We start from the raw sequence: 24530 nt of genomic DNA, 5'->3' as shown, positions 1-24530 counted from the left end.
TTTATTACACCAAGTAAGTATAACTTCTAATGCGCGTACGTAAGTACACGCACTCATTTTTTATTTTATTTTTGCAGCTAGCTCGTGGTCAATGAATTCGACGGTCCACCGCGGCGCGAGGTACTGTCGAGGGGAGGGAGCCTCGCGTGACGTCACGCCGCCCCTCCCGCGCCGCACATGCCCAGTGACAGGTTGGACTGCTTGCGGAGGGGGCGGAGGGGATAAGGGTGAGGTAGGCAAGGCAACAGCGCAGTGACGCACGTAGCGCGCGGGCGCCGCGCCGGTGCGGTCTTGTGTCGCAGATCTTCGCGATCGCGTGTGGAATCGGAGCGACCGTTGACGCGCTCGGCGTGAAACTACGAAGTCTTATCGGCGTGTGCTTCTTGTGATCGAGCTGGCCAATGGCGGGGACGGACACTCGCCCGTGACCACCGCACAGGTACGTGCCCTGCGCCCGGCGAATGCTGCAGACACTTGCCATTCGCATGTTCGAGCGCCAGGCTACAGAGTGCGCAGTCCTTGAGACGTACTCGAAGGATTGTAGATTGTTCATTGGCTGCCGGTTGTCGTTTGCTAAGATTCACAACAGCGCCACTGACGCGACAGCTAAATATCGCGTTATTGTGAACGTGCCGTTTTACACGCAAAACATTTACATCTATCACGTACCCACCGAACATACACCATAATATTTACAAGTTTTTTTTTATGTGTAAACACCTTAGCTCTTGGTATAGGCCTACGACATTTGGTAGGAGTGATTTTGTGAATGGAAGGAAAGTCTCTTGGAATGGATATGCGTAAACACGGTGCTGCCATCTGTGGAAGTCTCAGAAATCTCGAAAAGATGGCGGATCCGCATGATTCATTCGTATATATTAACTTTCGTGAACATCGGGTGGTGTATGGCTACTAAACGTATTGGTGTGCCAAAGTAAACTTTATAATAGTACAATTATCCTTTTATAACTTGTTATAACTTATAGTTATAAACAGAAATAAAGACAACTTATAATTACGCATTACAATTTTGACAATCCTTAATTAACATGGATTCGTAGAGATAGCTCAGCGTTCGTCATATTGTAGACACACAGACACAGAAATTGTAAGTCTACATATATTCGAAACTATGTTGAATAAAATAATTTCGTGAGGAAATTTTCACTGTTAACACTTAAATGTTCAATCAGCACAATACGATTGTCAGTTTGTAGGAAATATTCACAGACTGATTTCTGTCTTTTTAGCAAAAACAAATTTACACACATGTACCTACTTAGTGTTACGTGTTAAAAAATATTCCAGGTTAATGCACTGCCACTTTTGGTTTGAAGGGAAAAAAAAGTAAAAGGTAGCGCCGCATTCGAAATGCTATAGAGAACCAACCAAAAAGTTAAATATATTTGACACCATGTTTGTTCCAATAAAATTTTCCTGGCCAACAAAATATAAACATTTTTAAAGTTTCTATTGTATCTTGTTATGAATATTCAAGTTTACAAAATTTATTCCAGGATATTTTCACCACCATAAACTTAACTTTGGCACACCAATACACTTAGTAGACACATCCCTCGATGTTCGCAAAAGTTAACATGTGCGTGTTATTACTGCCACACGTGGGTCCACCATCTTGACGACTTCGGCTTGTGGACATAACGTTTCTGCGTGCGTGCGCATTGGACTTTCAACCTGTTATATTTCCGTTGTGTAATACGAGCTTATTTCATTGCATTTCTTGGGCTTGCTAAAATTTCACTCTCAGTGCCCCCAAATAAGTAGCATATAACCTCAAAACGCAGGCGAATATAATAAATTTCGATCTAAGGGGAAATATCATAGGTTCAGCTTTGAGGTATTTACATGCGACGCGTTCGGTACTCCTGTTCGGCTAGCACTGAGAAATGAATGTTACCGTCGTGTTAAACAGAATTGTAGTTAGGTTTTAAAAAGGGGAAATATTTTTAACGTTTTTCCCTAGAATGAATACCTTTGTATATTTATCAAACTCGGCATTAGTTTAAAAAAGATAATTGTGTCTAAGTTTCGTATTTTAAGTATATATGCAACATGAGAACACATGAATTTGCTCGTTACCGAAATTAGATGTTTGAACATCACTGGCGTGTATGGAAAGATTAGCTCACATTATTTTTTTTTTAATTGACGTACTTGAGAGGAATATATTAAATACAAAATACAAAATTTAACTTTATTCAGAAAATTCGATTTAGCAGACAAATTTAATATAAAAAATGGGAGCATGTTACATGTTATTCTTATTGGCGTAATAAGAAAGTAACTTTAAATTTGCATGCAAATTATTAATAGAAGTAAAAAACAACTGAAGTGTTATAAATATGTTTCGAAACGTATAAATTCAATCAATTTAAAATAAATAAATAAATACTCAGTATTCGATATTAATATAAACATGCGTATAAAATTATTATTTAATTTAGTATAATTATAAATAAATTTTAATTAATAATGAAAATCAACATGCACTGGGCAGAACAGTGTTGAACTAATACACGGCATTACTTAATATGTTCTAGTGCTACAATCTCTAACTCGCAGCCAAATCCAGTCCCGAAACCCTCCCCTGCCAATCACCAACTCCTACCTTACCTCTTGCCTTCCGGAGGAAACACTTGTATAATCAGATAACGAAGTAATCCCCCCTCCACCCCGTCTATAAAAATAGCGCCATTATATTTGGTGTCAGAAGCTCGAGCCATTAAAACCGCAAGTTTTCCGATAAGACTGTCTTATCTTCTCACTTGTCCTCGTGTTACTTTTCCGTTTCCCGGATCGCTCGTGAGGGGCCACAGCCTGATCCGGCCCCGGTTAGCTGACCCCGGGTTTGCGAACTACGCAACGATCGCAACGACGCAAAAGCGCAACTCGCAACCAAAGCAAGGAATTCACAAATGTATATCAAGCACGCGTGCTGCAAGACGCCAGAACCCCTTTCGCCCTTCCCCCCCTTCTTGTTACTTGAAAATTGTTAAACAGCAGGAAACATATTTGTACCCCGGGCTTCTTTTAATGATTCATATCTATAATGAAAATAGAATAAATTGTCAATAATTTGATTTTAAATAATTGTTGAAATGTCTTTCGTATTACAGCATTTGGTAGGAGTAATTCTGTGAAAATGTATAATGGAAGTCGATAAACGGAAATGTGACACATAGATGGCGGACCCACGTGTAGCAACATAAACCCGTAAATAGTCACTTTCGTAATCGATAGGGGACACACCAAACGTATTTGTGTGCCAAATGAAACTTTATGATAGTGAAACTATGCTGGAATATATTTTATAAACTAAAATAGTCATAGTCAAATATAATCCCAAGTTTTAAAAAAGTAAGAAAATTGGCATTAAAATGATAATACATATTCTCCTTTTAATTAATTAACAGGCCTGTTAGCACAGGTTAGAGCGAGCGCTTGTTCACCTCAAGGGACATGGTTTTAATCTAGTCATTGGTATTTTTTTAATTTTTAATAACATTATAATATAAAAATGTTGAATCAGTTCAATAATGTTAATGTTTGTTTGTAGGAAGTATTCACATACCTACTGATTTCAGTCGCTTAAGCAAAAACAAATATACAAACATATACATAGTGTTTTAATATGTTTAAAATGTTTTAGATTAATATTTTAATAATGCCATAGAAGTATAACTTATAACGTGTGCGAAAACTTTATAGTATACTGTTAAGTAAATTTTAACAAGATGGGCAGTATTTTAGCAAAATTCCTTAAAAATCAGTTACAAAGCCTGGGTTTTATCGGAGTCGTTTCTAATAGTTTAACATTTCCGGTTGTTTCGTGCTGCCATCTGCTCGTGATGGTAGCAAGCAACGTTTATGATTCATTCAGCGAATTCTAGTGGCTGGCGCATAAATTATTTGTCTGATTCGCTTCCAGAAATGTTGGTATTTGAAAAGCGAATATTTAATTTATCAGTTAATTCTTCACGCACGGCATTATTTTAAAGTATTTTGTGTCCGAGTTTCGTGTTGTAAGTTTATTTGCAACACGAACAACATGAAAATAAACGAATTTTCTTGTATCCGAGGTTCGATTTACACATCTTGGCGAGTACTGAAATACACGCTCTTATTTTTCTTTTCCAATACTGTTTGAAAGTTTGACATATGTAAACATGATGCACGTGTATAGTAAAAAGAACATCTGACTTCTGTGCACACAACGTCACCTTATTAAAAATTTGGTTGAACACTTAACTTCAAATATGGCCGTCGGAAATGCAATTTAGAACTCAAGAAAGTTGTAAATTGAACCAGAGGCGGCTCCAGGAAGACTTTTAGGGAGGGGCTTTCGGTGCAGTTGCAGAACATTGCATTAAGGCTCCCTCCACAATTAGCCACCGCGAGCCGCCAGTACGTGAACCGAGTGGCGCACTTGCGCCAGCAGTGGTCGCGGGTCGGGCACACACCGGTGAGTGTGAAGTGAAGCCACTCACTGCCTGCAATAAACCACTTTCTTTGTGTATTTGCGGAATCAAGTTTCCAGGCCGAAAGGTTTATTTTAGAATTGCAGGCGGGAATCGCAGTCTGTGACATGCTTGCAAAGAAGAGTCATGGAACATAAATAAAAGTGTTGGTTTGAAATAGATATGTTATTGCTTAACAAATAATCGGATAAATACAATATCTTGTCTCTTTTACTGCATTTATTTTGCTGTTGTAAACAACACAAACAATGCACTTGCTTACTCCAAATAAAGTTTTCTACTAGCAATTGGGAATGTTGCGCAGTCAGTGTTTTCTTAACGCGCCGTGCGCCGGCGCTGTGGCCCAGCATGGAGGAGCCTTGAAGTCAAAGATAGGCTTGGAATATTTACAGATTTTTGGTCTCAAATACTGCTATTTAATAGTTTATAACAACTTTTGCTAAAGGAAATGTTTAACACATGAATTAAGGTATTTAAGTTAACATGAATGTAACCTAAAAAAATTAAATAAAAAATAATATTTGGGCTCGGGAGGGGATATCGTCCCCGGCTCACGCCCGCTCACCGCTCTGGAGCCGCACTTGAATTGAACAACACTTACGCTGTGTTACTGCGTCTTGCGTAGTTATTAACCCGGCTGTTACGACAGCCAAATCGGCAGCCGTGTGGTTCGGGACCCACTGAGAGCAACTCCCCGCTCGTTTCTAGGGACTCCAACAAATAAGAATAATAATTTGAAATTCGGTAATTTTAAGCCAGTGTGTTAAAAAAAAAGTAGTAATGTAAATGTATTCTAAATGTTACAGATATCCGCTCCAAGTTGATTAAAAAAAATGAAATAATGGAAATATTTTCTGATTGTTATAAATAAATATTATGCTATACCTATGTATCTCAGAAACAAACGACCCTGAGTCATAATTTGAAAACTTTACTTAAGAGAAGAAAAAAAATATCTTTCAATGATTGAGTCTTTTCAGTAATCCTGCGTGTGGCCGATAAGACGGAAATTATGATTAATTTATTACAAATTGGGTGTTTAACCAGAGCCACAAGTACGCAGCATTGTTTTGTCTACCTCAAAAAACGTTGTGTCTAAAGCTCGTATAACTTTCCCTAAATGCTTTGGAAAAAAAATTGCAATACAACAAAAATCACAACGTTTAGAGTAAGATAGTTCGACACTGATGAGTGTCGCAAAGTGACTTAAAAAGTATAGAAAAACAGGATTTTTAATCTCAAGTGCAATCAGGCGGATAATCTTCTTGGTAAGATCGTAAAACCAGAAATCTTATCACTGAATGTGTGCGGTGCAGTGGTCTGGAAATTAAAAAGATTGGTGCGGTGTGGCAACCCAATGCTGGCCGTGTCCCACAAAAGTAACAAGAAATTACTTCTGGGTTGCTAAATACAACAATCTGGAGAGGAAGTTTTCACAAAAACATCTCGCAGTTCATTAGACTGCAATAAAGTAGGCCTATACATGAGCCTGCTGTTTCTTTCTTGTAATTGGCTTCATTTTGCTAGAGAAGCCTTTGTCTTATTTGGCCGGGTCATTTAGGACCGTGTTTACTTCCGCACAAAATTGTGATTCATGGGCGTGAACCTGAAAGAAACTAGAAAATGGAACAATAACTAAACACGATGATACAGTGTATTTACACACAGCTAGTCTCGAAATATTTCCCTAAAAATAATGCCCTTAATTCTATTTAACTCGGTCACAAAACTAAATAATTGTATTTTTGGTTCTTCATCTTTCCACTAATAAACTTTGCATGTCTATTCAGGAATCTTTTTTTAGTTTTTTGCGTGTAAGAGGTCATTGCCATGTTTTTTTTTGTTTTTTTTTACCTTTTGTAGACAGTGACGTTATTAGCGACATAATGAGACAAAAAAAAAGAATCAAGGCATTAGTCGTGGCCTATTTTAAGGGACCATCCCAGGATTTGCTTGGATTAAAACCAGTTAACCATATGATGTGAGCAAAACAAGGTAGTATTATTTTCATTTTACCCTACTGCGAATTGTTCTAAACACCGACCATATGTAATTTCAATGGCTTCGTTTCTGTCGTCCTCTGAACACACGCCAGTCCCTCTCGGACCCTCTGACCCCGCCTGCTACATATTGATCACCGGCGTTACTCTAGGTCGGCACGAACTCCCGCCTACCCCTACATCCCCCCACTACCCCCCACTACGTCTTAAAACCCCTCCAACACCTTTTCACGGCCGCTCCGCCTGCACTGACCATAGAGTGGATAAAGTACTGATACCATAATAGAGGTAAGAAGTAAGGGAGTTGGCGTGTACCATTCTTTGCCATGTTAATACTTGAAGTCTAAATGAGAACCTCCCTCCCACTCCACTATCTTATCTGCGTAGCAAAACAAGTTTTGGTTATAATGAAGTTTAACGTTAATTTCTTTCATATTTGTTGATATTATGTTGGTTTAGCAATATTCACTACATGAGGCACCTTTAATATTCTTCCTAGGGAGTTCTTTTCAAGCTATTAAACAAATTTCTAGCGTATTATCCTTTATACAGCTACGATTTGTTTTGCTATCCAATTGCTAACCACTTGACTTCAACTTCAGAACAGACATCCACTCCACAGACTAATTAATACTTCCATGATTGAATGTTCGCGTTTTTATTTCCTCCGTCGCTGGACAAAACCTCAAACTTAACAAACTCAAAAACAGTTTTGTCAGTGTCTTAAAATACGATTAATGCACCGTAAGACAGTGCATGTGGTATGGGATATGTTAATATGCCTAAACGCAAGCCTTCTATGTAGATATGCCATTAATAGTCAGAATGTGTAACGACTAAGAATGTATGTGAAACATTTGTAATTTTTTGGTTTGCATGTGTAGTAGCAACCTTGAGTTTTTAGGGCCTCGTTTAACTTTTTATTTGCCTTATATCACGACGGGAGATTGGAGGAAAGTATTCAAGTGTTGATGTTTGGTCTTCCGTCATTGTGGTGTTAACACAGAGTCAGGGGCTTTTACAGAGGGCATATCTATGATTCCCACCAACAATAGGAAAAGGTTAGAAAGCAAAGAGCGGGCAAAGTGGTTATATTCGTCCCCACTTCCCACGAAATTAAATTCTGCGTGTACTGTAATTTTTTTACAATGTAAATTGGTACGGTTACACGAAAACAATTGCATCACTACAAAATAGTGTTTGCAGTGATATTGGATTGGGATTCTTACCTGGGCATTTATACTTTGTTTTGTCCCAGTACCTGCAACAGTTAAAGTTATTTGTAAACCGTTACCTGAAAAGGTTTCCATTATTAACTGCGCACATTAATAAGCATTATACAAAAAAAAATAATACAATTTTCTGAATATTCGATTATCTTTTCTATGGTTTAAAATTATTTTGCTCTATTTAAAACATCAATTTTTGTAAGAAATTAGTACTATCTCGAAAAACGTATTTCATATATGCAAAAATAACCATTGCCATGTTTTGTTCAAAGTTACATCTTTCTTGTAGTATTACAAACTATTTCTTGATAGCTGTTTCCCAAATGAATCTTTTGTAAAAGTTCAGAACATTTTTTTCCCCCAGCGAATTCGCACGTATCCCGCCTGTAATGGCGATAGGTTTCGAGAGATTCCGTGCAGCACAGTGCAGTCGGACAGACTGTGGCTGGAGCCGCGAGCAGCCCGGCGGAGCGGAACTCAGACTTGAGCACTTGAGCCCGGATTTCCGCGGGCGACAGCTGATCCCTCGGCTTCAGGTCGTGAGACGCGGGTAGGGCGGCTGTACCACGCCTGCCCTTCCCTTAGTGCTTGTCTTGTGTGTCTGGTATCCTTTGGGGGGGGGGGGGGGGGGGGATGAATGTACATTTGTAGGAAAAGGAAGAATTGAATTATTTTGAGCATGCAGTTTCAATTGCTGGTCAGTACTCTTTCTGTTTCAACTGAGTTTTCACGATTTTTTAATTAAAAAAAAACTTTCAAATATTTTATTGCCTCGCAAAATGACGCGATTTCACCGGAATTTGATCGATATAAGTTATAAAACTGACCAGAGAATAATATATTAGATATATACATATATATTTTTCTTAATATAATTGAGCGTAATATCCGTCAGAATTTAATTTCCAGAGTGGCTTGAAACGATGTATCGAAGAGTTAAATGTTCATATTTTCCGGGGTTGGGTGGTTATTCCGAGTTTCCTGGTGAAGCCCTTTTCCAAAAATATTAGGACCGCGCAAAAGTAAATTACACAGGACCCCGCAAAATACAGTATCCACAACGATGGATGCTACGATGTGCAGGAGAGCACAAGAATTTAATTTAGTAGCTGAGAAGGTTGTTTTGGTTTGTAGAGGGGGGGGGGGTGTTAGAGAGAGAGAGAGAGAGAGAGAGAGAAAAAGAAAATATAACCACTTTCCCTCTGTTTGCTTTCAAATTGTTTCCATTTGTTGGCGGGAATGATAGATATTTATAGATATTTTGGATTCTTGGTGGGGTGGGTGGTGGAGGGAGGCCCTTTTTATGAGTGTTAGCTTCAAATATAGCTGGCTAGGCTCATTGTAAAATAAATCCTCTAATTATGGACATTATGTATTTAGCAGCATAGTTTCCACCGATGTTCGTGTTTTCTTAACTTTGTTCAAGTACGAATACTATCAAAAGGTGTAAAAGTACTATTGCTGTGATATCATAAATTTGCAATTTTTGGTTGGTGTGATATTATTTTGTGTTATGTAAACTTACCATTAATTACAGTTAGTTTTATGTTCTATATTCAGTAAATTATACACAAACTATGAATGTATTCAAATTGTACTTCTAACATAAAAATAATATATATTTTTAAAACTCAAACCTGTTGATCATGATGTGTACTGTGAAAATATTTCAGTGTAAATTCAATGTAATGTTTGCTTCAACACTGCTACTCAACTGGCTGAACAGATGGAGTGTCGAACCCACGACCCGTTGAAGACCATTCCAGCGTCTTGAACTCGCGACTTTCGCACGCTCAGACAAATAAGTGACTGTTGGGAATAGCACCAGCAGAACTATATATTCAACGAGTGCTATATAAAAAGAAAGCATTTTGTAGTGAGATTCTGTTAGTATGCATTTCCATTTTTGCAGATACTTGGTAGTTGTACATATACTCCGACGGATATTGTGCAATCTTAAAACTACACTCCCCTCTCAGGCGAGAGTATTAAAAGGCAGAAGAACTTGTAATAACCTCAGTAGGTAACTGCTCCCTGATGATGGCGACTGCAGTGTCGACCGAAACGTCGGTGAATTATTCGCCAAGGACACGGCTACAACCCAGAAGCCAAGTTACTTCATACCTTAAAGGAGCTGACGACATACTTTATAGCGGGTACCAGCCTCACAGCAGCATGTCCAAACACAGAAACTTCAGCGTGGCACCAATGCACAGCGCCACACTCACGTGAACTGCGGTGGCTTCCGTCTGACAGCGCCTCAGGTTGGTGCGTTTGTCCGCGTCATCACTCCATGCGCATTGCGATTACACCTTCCAAATAACAACTACAAGGAAGAAACCACCGGCGGTATCTTAGGCCTACTCAATGAACGGTCAGGTATTCTGTCCCTAATTAAGCCGCAGAAACGTCCGCAGTTGCTCGTATGCAGGCCCTGAACGCGGGTTTGACGGAACATTTTATCTGAGCCGGTACTTCACCGTCCATCGAGACAGAGATGGTTTCCAGCCTGAAGCCACTGTGACTGAAGGGAGCATTTGCACAGGCTTCCACAGAAGCTTGAGTGAGATCTGCTACCAGGGCCTGTTTGCAAGCCAGTAGGGAGGTACCCACGGAAACCATCCAACCCATGGCATACAGAAAAACTATATTCTGTACTTTTACAAAAGGTTTCCTTTGGAAACCAGTTGCCAAGAAATAGTTCGTAATACTACAAGAAAAATATTGTAACTTTGTATAACTCACGGCTCGAGACAATACTGGATATTTTCTTAAGGAAATTGGGGCAGAATTTTATATTTTAATTGATGTTTTATTCAAGCTTAATTTTTTAAACCTTGAAAAAAAACATCGGATATTCAATAATCGGACATAATTTTGTTTTATTATGCTCATTAGTGAGCGCTATTAATACTGGAAAGCTATTCAGGGAACATTTTACAAATAACTTCAACTATTCGAGATACTGGGACAACACACAGCATAAATGCACGAATAAGAATCCGAACCTAGTATTACTGCGAACACTATTTTGAAGTGATAGAGTTGTTTTCCTGTGTGAGTTAGATTTCTTGAAATCAATGTCCCACGGTTTCCCAGATGTACCGCCAGGCAAACACTATGGTGGTTCCCCCAAGTAGCCCTAATCCCGTGTAGTTGTGTGTTACGTCCAATATCTATCAAGCTCGACAGGTCTGCAAGCTTCGTTCACTCAATTCTACTGGTCTCCACTCGCCCTTCTCGCTTGCTGCAGCAAGACTCCGTAAAGATGCTTCAAGATTACGTCAAGCTAGTGTTAAGATATAGCCGTGACAAGTTTTAATTTTACCAGTTTCAATTAAGCTTACTGCAAGCTTCCTTATGTAAGTCCATAGTTATCAATGTTAAACTTGAATGAAACATGATCTGGAAATTTGCACAGCAAGTCAAATTCAAGTCTCTTGCAAGCTTATTGAAAAACAAAATGCTATGTCGGGACTATATGTTGATACGATGAATAAAATTGTCGTTAAGGTCGTTAAGTGCAATTTACGAAAAAATGTGTATTTTTTTTAAATAACTAAGGCGTGGGTCCGGAAAAAGTCGAGAAGTGCAAGTCATCTATTTAATTGTTGTTTCAAGCACTAAAAATGTTGGCAAGTGCAATTTGGTGTCATTGTTGACATAAAAACACTTTTACCTCTTATCTGTAAGTTACCAACTTTTTTCAGTCCCCAACCCACGAAACGACGATGTCGCAAGCTTGTGGCCTTCGGTATTCGGGCCACGCTACGCCTCCTTGTAAGGCGCATGCGCGCTATGTCGTTATAGCTGTGCCGTCCGCGTGCGGAACTGCATGCCGACACGCCTGCAGCTGCGACTAGGACGCTCCTTGCGGCGTGTCGCCGCACTTCTTGCCCGACTATGGCGCTGCTGGCGGCGCGTCGCCGCACTTCCTGCCCGAGTCGAAAGTCTGGCACGCATGTGTTCGGCCATCTCGACCGTGGACGCCATAAGGGCTTAGGGGAGAGCTAGGCACTGAGAGACGCCATCTTGGTTTCAAAAACTTTGGGCATTAACAATTTTCTATCCTCTTATTTTCAGAATTTGGCTTCGTTAAAGCATTGCATATAACACTATTTAACAAAAAAGTGGTTTAATGTTGTTTATTTAGTGTTTATTGTATAAATCCAACGAACTGAACACGAATATACCATTAGTTTTTTTTTTCAAAGTCTCTTTTTCCAAAATAAAAATGTATAATGGTATTTTAATAATTTAATAATAGTTTTGAATTTACAGCTTTTTTCCTGATAATCGTAGTAGTTCAAAGCGTCAGCAATAGATGGCAGTGCGTTTCTCATTTGTAAAATCAGTAAACAAGACATCTGTAACAATCCTATCTACATAATATCGTTATTTATCGATATTTTATAAAACCATCTTCCTTTTTTTGTTAATACTGTTGCATTTTGTGGTCATGTTGCCTGCAGACACATTTTGATTCTGTTTCTGGACATATCGGATCGAAACAAGTGAAACATAAAATTATGCTTGGGACAAAATTCTGTGATGTTTACAAAACCTATTTCGGTGTAACAATTGGAGATCAAAATGTTGCATGGGCTCCTCATGTGTCTTGCGATAGCTGAAGGTCTACCTTAAAGGGTTGGTTATGTGGAACAAGAAAATCTATACCGTGTGCAGTTTCTCGATTATGGAGAGAGCCAACAAACCATCACGGCAACTGTTACTTTTGTATGGTTGACATTACAGATTACAAAAGTACCAAGAATATAAAACATGTTCCATATTCTAGCATACCATCATCTATTGCTAGAATACCGCACTCTGAGCTGTCAGTTCCATTGTCACCAGATCATTCTAATACTGAAGCTGAAGTACAAAAAGCCCATGATGACTGTCATTTCTCCAATAGTGACGAGAGCAATGGAAATGAACCACAGCTTTTCACTCAAAAAAAGTTGGATGACCTAATAAGGTAGTTGGAAACAACCAAGTCAAAGGCCGAACTCCTTGCGTCCCGTCTTAAGAAAAATTACTTGCTTGCCAAAGGATGCAGAATAACAAAATACAGAGTATGGCACAAGGATTTTTCCTGCTTCAATGAAATGTCAAAACATCTATGTTTTTGCTGCAATGTTAATGCTCTCTTTCATCACATATAGATTGATTGAACCAGACCAGTGACGCCTTTTTATAGATAACTCAAGTACAAGACATAAAACTGTTCTACTACACAATTGGAACAAGTTTCCTTCCATCCCAGTAGCTCATTCTACCTACCTGAAACAAACATATGAAAACATCAAGCTGGTCTTGGAAACACTCAACTATGGATGCCAAAAGTGAGATATTTTTGGTGATTTCAAGATGTTGGGGTTTCTTCTGGGGCTTCAAGATAGCTACACCAAGTATTTTTTCCCCTCTGCTTATGGGATAGCAGGGCAGACGATCAGCATTACACCAAGAGAGACTGCCCAACCAGAAAAGTATTACTTCCAGTGTGGAAAAATAGCTACACAGAAAAAATATAAATTATGACTTTTTATTTAACTACAACTATAGTATATAAATACTTTATTTGTAAGGCATTTTGTCTTTGCAAAATGATAAATCTTGGTAGTGTAATGTATTGCTCTATGAGCGTTGTTATGTTTATTTATATTTATTAGCATGAAAAAAAGACGATAGATTGAAAGATAGATTTTCATTTGGAACAGAGGTTCTTTCTTTATCATTTTTACATCAGCGGAATAATTTTGTTTTGAATGAGCTTCACTACTAACATATTTTCAATTTGAACTACTAAGAAACTGTCTATGAAGCGACAGAAATTATAATTAAGCATTGTGTGTTGCTGGAAAATATATTTAATTTGTGTATGTGCATGTGTATGTGTATGTGCAAGAATATATGTGGGCAAGTGAACTTCGAGTCACAATAAGTTAACTATTTTAACTGACGTCGATCAGAACCGCTTTGAGTCTTCGCCATTAACTGTATTGGAAGTGAAAACCAGCTACATGAACTATATTTGCACAAACATATAAATTTACTGGTTTCGTGTAGTATTTGAATTATCAAGATCAATACGTAACAAGTAGAAACCCAGCTGTTGCTATAAGATTTCAGAACTGATTTAGACTAGTGAACAATTGGAGGACGATGTTACTGCGGTGAATCGCTGGCAGCCTCAGAACAGAGTTCCGTAGCTGGAGTGGTCTACCGCTACTGTAGACGGATTTCGGCACTCCGAGAGTCATCGTACCGTGTTTCGAAACTTCGGCGGATTCCAGTACTAGCACTGTGGAGTCCATCCTAGAGCTCTTTGAAACCACTTAATTATTATTTTATTTTTTCCTTGGAAGTAAAGTCTCTCATAATTTTAAATTAATTCGTGATATTTCTATAGTTGATTGCTTGTGAATGGTTGTATCAATTATGTAACTGTTATTTAAAAATGGTTTTGAAGAAATTAATGGTCAGTGTACACCTCTGTGGTCGAGCGGTCAGTTCACTATTCTCCCGCCAGGGCGATGCGGCGAAGCATGGTGGACGTTACCGCGAGCTTGTGGGTTGTATCGGGCTGCTCCAGTCTCCTCCACATCCATTCATTCCGCCATGCTCCCTCGACAGCCCACACATCATCACTCCACGTCGACTCTGATGACTCGGAGCTGACGAGACGTTAAGCTCGGACGCACGAGCTCTGGGACACTAAGGGCGACACTCGCTTGCGCAGCTCACGCGTCACAGCCTCTACGCGCTAGACACAGGCCCCTATGAGAATTGTAGCGGTGACCCTATCTCTCTATGATGGAATATTAAAGATAAAGGCTCCCATCACGTCCATATACATCTGGCAAAACTGTGTGTTGAAGTTTTCATACCTAAAAGGTTCCGTGAAAACACTCGTTTTAGAATTTTTCACTGTCCAAAAAATACACGTTATAGATGAAACCGTGTAACGAAACTTGTATAAACATGCAATGGCTCTTAAATGCTACTCGTAATCAGAAAATTATTATTAAATCTCGAGCGGTTTATAAATGGCGCGTCATCACCTGGAGTTAGGGACGGCCTAGCTTGATGCCACCTTAAAACATTAATTCATTCATGAATCAAGGGCATGTAATCGCGTGACTAACGGTTTTGAATAAACAGTTCTTATGTGGTCTCTGTTGGGGAACTCTTCATTTATAGAATATAATTCATAAATTAGTAAAACTTTGTAGTACTACTTACTTGGCTCAGTTTGGCATGCCACCAAAATTATAATATTTACAGTATTCTTCTGGATTGGAACCATGTATATTTCAGAGGAAAAATTTATTAGGTTGTTCTTCATTCATAATTCGAGTTTTTCACGTTTATCACAACACAGAAATAAAAGTAGAAAAAAGTTTATCCCTTTATAATTTTGTATTTTGATAACTCATTCCAACAACATGTTCACCTACTATTCATTCACCCTATTTTAAAATGAATAATTACACTATTAGTTATTTAAAAATAATATACGAATTAAAGTTTAGCAGAGATGCGGGTGCAATGAATAGAGACCAGCGAAATTCGCGTTTTTATTTGCAGCGAGGCTGAGTTCACATCTTTATACACTTTACCTGCGTTTCCATTGGACTGTAGGTAGTTTCGACACGTCCCGAAGGACAAGACACTAATAACAACATTGCCAAATTCCAAGAAGCTAGTCACATGCAACCAGGCCGGAGGTAAATGTTTGCAGCAGCCAATGGACAGTAGAAACCGGCTTATTTCTGTACCAGCGTGTGGAACTCATGTTGTACTAGAGAATAACCTACATTTTAAGTCTCTAACGCAGTGGTTTCCAAACGTTTTCAGCTGGCGACCCACCTTTCCTTGTAGGAATACCTCCACGGTCTATCGGTCCATGGTGCAGTAAAAAACCTTATTTGTATTGTATCCCTTCCTTATGTATATATTATTTTCCATCAAATATTGCATATATATACATACATACACACACAAACATATGCTCTTTTTTTTAAGATACCGATTGATTATTGATAAACAATTTGTGTTCTGATTTGAAAATGGGCGATAAAATATAAGAACTTTGTAGCAAAATCTTTGTAACAAAATAGTTATTTATTTAACAATTGATATGTGTTTGCACACAATTTGATCTGTTTCAATTTTTATTATCTTCACTGATGGTTTATTCGATGATTTCTAATAGTTTTAGGATCGAGTCGCGACCCACCTGTAACCCTTCCACGACCCACTAGTGGGTCACGACCCACAGTTTGTAAACCGCTGCTCTAACTAATGATGTTAATTTTGAAAGATGAAGGGTGAATATCCCAAAAATCAAGCCTGTAAGTTAACTACTACAATGTTGTTTTTCCTAAAATACCTTTGAACGTGAGTTCTGCGGCCACATGGTCTGCAGTCTGCAGTCCACTGTAACTAACTGTTTCTTACTCCCCCTCGTGATGCACGGGCTTGTTTTAATCTCGTCGGAGGGGCAGCGACCCCAGCGCCCTCCAGCCGGGATCTCGTCAGGAACCAATCAGCGTGCACCCCTTCCTGCTCGGAGGTGACCCTCCCAGCAACACGGCCACACACACACCACTGTTTCCGGCGCCGCACTCTCGGGTGAGCGGTTCTGGGCTCGACTCTGCGGTCGTGCATTTCTGAGTCTTTGAATGGTCGCAGCTTTGTTACGTTGTCGCTATATCATGTGACATAAAAATTGTTAAGTCGTCAGCCTTGTGACGCTATGCCAGTAGTTCTCAAACGTTTTGAAGTTAGCCCGTGTCGGGAAAGGGGGGGGGGGGGGGAAAGCATTAAACATCCTACAAATAATTGTAGGCATACCACATGCTTATTTATGATATTAAATCAAATATATCACACACATACATACTAATACAACGCCATACTGAAGTAATTCACTGTTCGAGTCGTTCAATAAACGCCTAAAATGATGCGTTAACAAAACGAGCGGAATATCTGTGATGAAATGTTATTATCTAGTGAAGTAACTATATTTATTTTCATATCTAGATACACACTCGTCTGCAATACACGGCGCTGTGCCACAGAGTATATAAGTGAACCAGAGACGAAATAGAGGCTCGGTCTCTTTGATCTTGGCGAACTCGACAGCAGACAGTCGAAAAGTTGGCCGCCATGTTTGTGGCGTGTGCGCTGCTCATAAACACATGTTGAATGCTACGTTTTCCTGAAGTATGGATCATTATTCCGTAAAATTTCTACTCGACACATAATTATATTCAATTTGCCATTAAGGTTTAATGCGTGGACCATACATAACGAATGCATTCAGTTACGATTCATGCGTAGATTGGCTAGTGGTGAAGTATTATGAGACGGTGATTTTTTGTTGTGTTAGAGCGTGTTTAATTAAGTGACGAGCCTATTTGTCAGTGTGTGACGGCGTGTTTGCATAGGCAACTTACGATATATTTTATTTGCGTGAAATCAGAGGTTATACAGCACACAATCCATGACCATATCTGCATACAAGAAAAAATAGTGGGAAGACCTATATCAAATGTGTTGCATTTGATCCTCCAGAAATATTTAAAAAAATATACATATATACATAAATGACGTGCACACTAATCATTCCTTTCTTTTGGTACGTACCTAAGTGAGTAAAGAATGGAAAGTATTAGGCCTAGTTCTAGGACAGTAGGTAGTCAACCTGTTGCAATAAATTCAAATTATATAGTAAATATCAGGAATAGCTTCTCGTGCAAAAGTCTTAAAAAAAATCCTGTTTTTACTAAAGAACTAAATCTCATTTGGGTGAAAGTTCCGTATTGCGTATCCAAGTTAACCCTGTGGTCCTGATGGTACGATTCTGATGGCACGGTCTGTACAGCTGACCCTGTGGTGCATGATGCTTATTTTTTTTTTTTAGTAGTGGGAGAGACACGTAGCTCTGAGGCGTAGCGCGAAACCTGATGTAATTTATCTTACAAATAATTTATTTTTTATATCAGCTTTCGCGCTGTAAAATGCGTCGGCGCTACGCTCATCCCCACTGCTAAAAAAAAGCATAATGTACCACAGGTTCAGTTGTACAGGATCATGCCATCAGGATCAAAGGTATATCTGGATACACCTGGATACGCAATACGGAACATTTACCCTCATTTGTTAAGTATGATAAGGTTAGATTACATTGGGATAATGTTTATTAGGTTACAATTATGTTTGGTTAGGTTTACCTCAGGTTAGGTAACCGAACTTATTACGTTTCATGTTAATGAAATCATTACTCAACACTATATGTACCCACATGAAAAAAGTACATATAAATGAAAATTTTAGCCCATCACTTATGTTTTAAAGCACTCTGATGGTTTTACTCGAACACTTATAGGTCTATAAGCAGCTATTTTATTTTAACACGCTAGGCCAATTTTAATCGCGATAATTCCTATATTTGTTTACTGCATAAGTTAACAAACCCACATTACACTCTAAAATATTTCTGATAATTAAGATAACAAATAGAAGAAGGAAAGTAACAGCCACATTTTGCAAGTTGTGGAATCAACAATGCAGAACTTATAGGTACTAGGTTGACACGTTATTTTTACTTACAGTATTTCATCTATAGGAAATCTGAAGAAGCTTCTTTTTTCAGGTTGACCACTGTTGTTTGAACAGTTTGGTGCCGAGCACCAAGTGGCTCCAAAACGTTTACGAAACTCATTCATTTTCATAAAACTGATCTCTGCAGCATCCCAAAGTTTAAAACGCTATACCGACGCCAGAATTATACTTGCCACAAAAATGGCGGCTAGCCTAAGATGTGTCAACACGGCGAGTTCGGGTGTGCACAGCTGATTTCGCCTCTGGTTATTATCTCCTCTGTGGCTGTGCTATACTCCTGGCGAGTCAACCCAGCGCTCTGTCTTCACGCCCTTGCCACCACGTGGGCGCGGGAAGTGTACACACACGCCCTTCCTTCGCGATCAGGAAGGTCGTTGTACGGCAGAGGCTGAGGCGACCCATCTCCCTACCTCCCTCCTCCCTCTCTTTACACTCCTACGCAGCTAACCAGGTAGTTGACGGAGTCCTATGCCCTCTGACCTGATCCATCACACCAGTCTGCACAAAAAAAAAAACATTCTGTATGTACTTTGATAAAATGTTTCCTTTCGAAACCAGTTGCCAAGAAATATGATGTAATATTACAATAAAAAATATTGTTAAAATTGCTGCATAATTTTATATTTTAAATGTTTCATTCAAGCATTTTTTTTAAAATCAATGGAAAATATAATCGAATATTCAATACTTGTATTTATTTTGTTGTTTCGAACTTATTAATGTCTGCTGTTAATACTGGAAAGCTATTCAGGGAACTGTTTACAAATAACTTTAACTACTGTAGATACTGGGACAACACAAAGAATAAATTCCGGGTTAAGAATCCGAACTAGTATTACTGCGAACACTATTTGTAGTGATACAGTTGTTTTCATATAAACGTAAAAATTCACAAATAAATGTAATTTCAAATGATAATTTATGTTTCAATTACAAAAATAGGGTGCTGTGTATTTATATACGCGCGCTAGCAGTTATACTTACTTGTAATAAAAATAACTTATATTTTATTAATTTTAATTATTTATAATGCAAATAAATTATACACACAAGAAACATAGCCTCACAAACACTCTATGAAAACGGCCAGGAGACTACTAAACCCTCCACAGACACTCTCTGCCAGCGACAATGGAAGCTTACAAGCAAACCTGACATCGTTATACATATGAGAACATAACCTCAATTATATAAATACACTTGAAAAAGTGGAAGGTTGAGTAGTCTCCTGGCCGTTTTCATGGGAGTGTTTGTGATGTTGTGTGCACGTATGTATAATGTATTTGCATTGTAAATTATAAATTATTACATTATTATTTAAGAAAAAAATAAATTTAATAAATTTGAATAAACATTCAGCGTATTTACTGATTTTAATTATTAATGAAAAATTTATCTTTATTATTTTAATAAATTAAATAATTTTGTTCACGGGTTAATATTAATATTGTATACTGAGTATGTATTTAATTTTTTTAATTTATACTTAACTAACCGTATTGAAGTGAGTTTTTTATTACGCCAAGTAACGTGCGTACGTAAGTACACGCACCCCTATTTTTCTATCATGTAATATAATATGTTTGGCATGGTAATTCTTCTTGAATTTTAGAATTTTTCACATCATTTTTGATAAATTTATATTACGAGGTGTGTAAATTAAGTAATGAGATTCCTTTTTTTTCATTTTTTTTATTCGAATAGAATTATAATTCAATATTGTTTCCCTAAAAATAACTTCCTTGGAAAGCCATACAACGCTGGAGACGGTTTTCCCAATCCTCATAGCAACGCAGGAACTTGAATACTGGAATAGACTACTATTGGTCGGTTACAGCCGTTTGAATATTTTCGATTGTTCCAAAAAGACGTCGCTTGAGGTGAATTTTAGATATCGGGCAGAGGAAGAAGTCACAAGGACTCAATCCAGGTGAATAAGGAGGCTGAGGAGTTACAGGAATGTTTACTGGCAAAAAACTCGTTTACCTAAATTTCCGCGTGACAATACTCATTGCGATAAAACACTTGATGTTTGTTCTCACACGCATGACCATTTTTCAAAGGTTTTTCAATAACCCTTCGTTAAAAGTATTGTATGACTGTATGGCCTTGAGGCACAAACACTTTGTGGCCATCGAAAAAAGCAAATCAGTATGCATTTGATTTTCGACTTGCTCATTCTTGTTGTTTTGGGCCTTGGAGAGGTTGAAGTCTGCCATTCCATGCTCTGGCGCTTCGTTTCCGGGTCGACTCAAACACCCAAGACTCGTCACCGGTGATGACATGTTCCAGAAAATGGATTCATTTTCACTCGACTCCAAAATATTAAGACAACTTTCCTTCCTGATGTCCTTTTGATCATGTGAAAGGTTTTTGGAACCATTTTGCGCAGATTTTTCTCAACCCCAATTAATTGGTCAAAATCTGATGAACGGATGTGTGAGTCAAATTAAACTCTTCCCCTTATCATTCTGACCGTCGGTTCTTGAAGATGAAGATCTTCCGTTTCATTGTTCATCTTCAATCGACTGTCTTCCCTCTGAAAATGCCTTAAACCAATAAAAACCCTTGGCCCTTAACAAAACACTGTCTCCGTTAGGCCTGCTGAAGTTTTGCAAAAGTTTTCATTGCACTGTGCCCAAGTTTGAAGCAAACCATATGGCACATCATTGCTCGAAATGATGTCACTCATTTTTATAACGCACTAGAAAAAACTGTTTCACGAAAAAAATCGCTATGAACAACGGAATGTCTCGAGGAAGTTCAAACTCGTACTGAAAGCGTGTCACATGTTCACCTGCCACACCTTGTAGTCTCGTGTTCCCAGTGTTGCCAGATCGAATGCTACGCTGTTAGTCTCATTACCTAATTTATACACCTCGTACAATTATATTAATTGTTTATAACAGGTATTTTTTCTACTAAACAAGTTCTCATTTAATGTTTTTTTTTACTTAAAACCTAATTTTAATTTCAATCCTGTATGTACTGAATGAATGAATCATGCGTTGAAATATTCTGGATTAACCATTCGTATATAGTATTGTGTTAGAACTCTTTATTTTTAGTATATCATTTATAAATCAATAAAAATAAGGTATTCTGAAAACCCTGAAAAACTCAGGATTATCTGGTTTTGGGTAAACCTAATTTTAAATAATTAATGACCGTTGCACTGAAAATAAGAGTTCTAAGCTGAAGGCTACATACTAGCGGTTAATCCGGGCCTGTGTAGCACGTGATTTCGTGTCTTCATTACCTGCTAAGACTGACATATCAGTTTGCCTTTAAGTTCATAACAATCCTTAAATAAGGTCTTGCTTGGTAGGAATAACCTTGTATAAATAATAAAATATGGTGTATTATGAACTATTTAAAAAAAAATTTAAAAAATACATTTTAAGAGCACATTAATTTAGGATGTTTTCCCCTTAAGATAATTATTTTCATTTTATCATACGCCACATAATGTATTTATTGTTTACTTTACAATATAATATGACCTTCAGTATTAATTATAGAGCGGTTGGCCCTATGATTAGTTTCTGGCTCCCGAAAAGTGTGGAGTTGGCATCACTGACGTAACACGCGCGGTCCGGCTGCTGGCAAGGGTCGTCACTGTGAAGTCCTTCGCTGGACGGCGATGCTGCACAGAAAAACAAGTTATACTTTTAAAAACATTCCTTTGGAAACCAGTTGCCAACTAAAATTTTTGTAATACTGCAGGAAAGATGATGTAACTTTGTAAAACACATGACTACGGTTATATTTTCATAACTAGGCCTATATGAAATACTTTTTAAAATTCATGCTATCTCTTACAAAAATTGGCGCATAATTTTATATTTTAAATGATATTACATTCCATCATAATTTTTTCAAACCGTGGAAAAGATGATAGAATATTCAAGAATTGGACTTTATTTTTATGCTTATTATGTGTGCTGCTAATACTGGAAAGCTATTCAGGGAACGGCTTACAAATAACTTCAACTATTGGAGGTACTGGGGCAACACAAAGCATAAATGCCGAGATGAGAATCTGAACCCATTATTTTTGCGAACACTATTTTTGTAGTGCTACAGTTGTTTTCATGTAAACGTACAAATTTATAAATATCTGTAATTTTACATGAAGATTTCTCAACTGTTTACAAAAAAATTACATCGTGTCGCATTATTGCTAAAACTACTATTATTTCGCGGATATATTTCACTCCAGGCTAGACTCAACTTGTCTATATATAACCAATCATTTTTAGAATGCTTACTGGTTGATAACAAGGTCTCGACCTTTGGCAGGTTGCACATATTTGGGTAACAATTTTTTCTGCTTGTTCATAACTGGCTAAGGTCGTTTACGGTGTGTGCACTGTAGTCCAATCAGCAACGTAAAGCAGATGTACATATGCTTCAATGAACCCCTGAAATAATCGTGGCTCTAGTTATTGTAAACACGCAGTTAATCAGTTGTATATGAAATGTCATTTGACCTTCCATACGATAGCCATCAATGTTTACAGGTTTCCTTATGTAAGTGTGTTTTCAGATAAATGTGAAAAAAAAAAATCACTGTTTTAAAGATTTTTGCAAATCAAATTAGTAAACCAAACATTATAAAAATGCACGAATGATAATATAACTGCCAACGCACCATTTTAACTCTCTTTCGGAGACCAAATCCTGACACTCATTTCGGTAACGAGCCCGCGACGCGATAGACACGGAATACATGTTTAGTCGGGAAGTCTGTCGCGCTGGCTTCACGGACGTTTCGCGCCGTGTGGCCGAGGGGCGGCTGTCTCCCGTGCACGAACAGAGCGAGGGTGGGGGGTGGGGGCTGTACGGCGTCGGGGAGGGGATGAAGTGAAGCCGTATGCTCCCTCCAGGTCGCAAACTAACCCCCCTCCCCCCTCATTTCTTCGCCAAGACCACGAGGCAGTGTTTCCAAATTCTCCGGGTTGGATGGCCGTACCATGTGGCCGAATTTTCGTATTTTAGAATCTCTTTCCGCACACTTACAAACTTATATATGAACAATTTTAAGTATTAGCTGATTTTATGTGTTAAGTAAATATGTACTTATAGTATACTGTTTCATTTGCGCAGCAAATAATTACTTTGTACATGCTCACAAAGAACTCAAGCATGTGGTTAGATTTCCTGTATGTTAGCGCACGGAAGTGGAAGTCGACCAGAAACTCGGCACACGTGGCAACACCGCGCCGAGGTCGAGGTGGTGACCTAGTTCTCAGTGGCAGTCGCCCGAGGGAGGCCGAGCAGTTAGTCAAGGAGGGGGGGGGGGGGGGTCAGCGTTTACCCTAAACACGCTCTTAAGTGGGCTTTTGATGCAGCTTCCAATAAAGGTTCCGTGCTTACGTATTTTTGGTCGTCATGGCGTAGGACTTAGCTTTGGCTACTAGTTGAAGTCAACACTTGTGAACTGGTGTGATTATCATGGTAGTGTAGTCGCCCGCGTGAAGTAATAAGTTATTTCCTTGCGGCGTTTGCAGGCTAAAGCCTGTTAGTAAGTGTGTGATTGCAACAAGGCACAGAAGGTCTGGGAGATATAATTTATGCCTTGACATGCCAAAAAAATCGGGATTAATAGTTTAAAATAAAAATATAGCAAAAATGAGAAAAAGCCAAGATGACGAGGCCTAATCCCTCTCACGGTCATATACATAGGTCTGGCAATTTACCTTCATTCTTCGTGAAGCTTGCGGCGGCCTGCGAACTAACGGCGCTAGTAGTACTTAATCATTAACATGGTTTTAAATTAGTGTTTCGTATAAAAGATTATTCCTAATTCCGTCTCAATTTTTAAAATTTTTCCTGATTAATATTTATTTTTCATTTGTTTGAGTGCTTCGTAAATGCCTAATCTGTACCAATGCCTTAATTTTTTTTTAGAATTTTTTAATTAATTTGAAGTGATATTTCATGAATATGTGTATACTTAAGTCAGGGGTTTGGCGCAGTGGTCAAGCACATGGTCGGGCAGTCTGCCGTCTCAGGTTCGATACGGTTTATTGCATTCTCATTTTTTTTATTTATCACAATATTAAACTATGAATCATATAATTTAATTATGTCTAAAAAGTTAAATTATACAATTGTGTGAGATTTTGAATAATATCACAAACCACGCAATACAGTAAATACAA

General features: G+C 38.3%; 1 protein-coding gene across 1 annotated transcript in view; it reads left to right on the top strand.

Annotated features, from left to right (window-relative positions):
* The first annotated feature begins 251 nt into the window (after positions 1–251).
* Positions 252–24530, top strand: part of LOC134527681 (uncharacterized) — a 256176-nt gene continuing 231897 nt past the window's right edge. The window contains exon 1 of the mRNA XM_063360583.1: positions 252–439. The gene's annotated coding sequence lies outside the window, so the exon portion shown is untranslated. The remainder of the gene's footprint in view (positions 440–24530) is intronic.

This window comes from Bacillus rossius, chromosome 1, assembly GCF_032445375.1.
Source record: "Bacillus rossius redtenbacheri isolate Brsri chromosome 1, Brsri_v3, whole genome shotgun sequence".
NCBI lineage: Eukaryota > Metazoa > Arthropoda > Insecta > Phasmatodea > Bacillidae > Bacillus > Bacillus rossius.
Note: the sequence above shows the minus strand (reverse complement) of the source record. Positions and strands in the feature narration are given on the sequence as shown.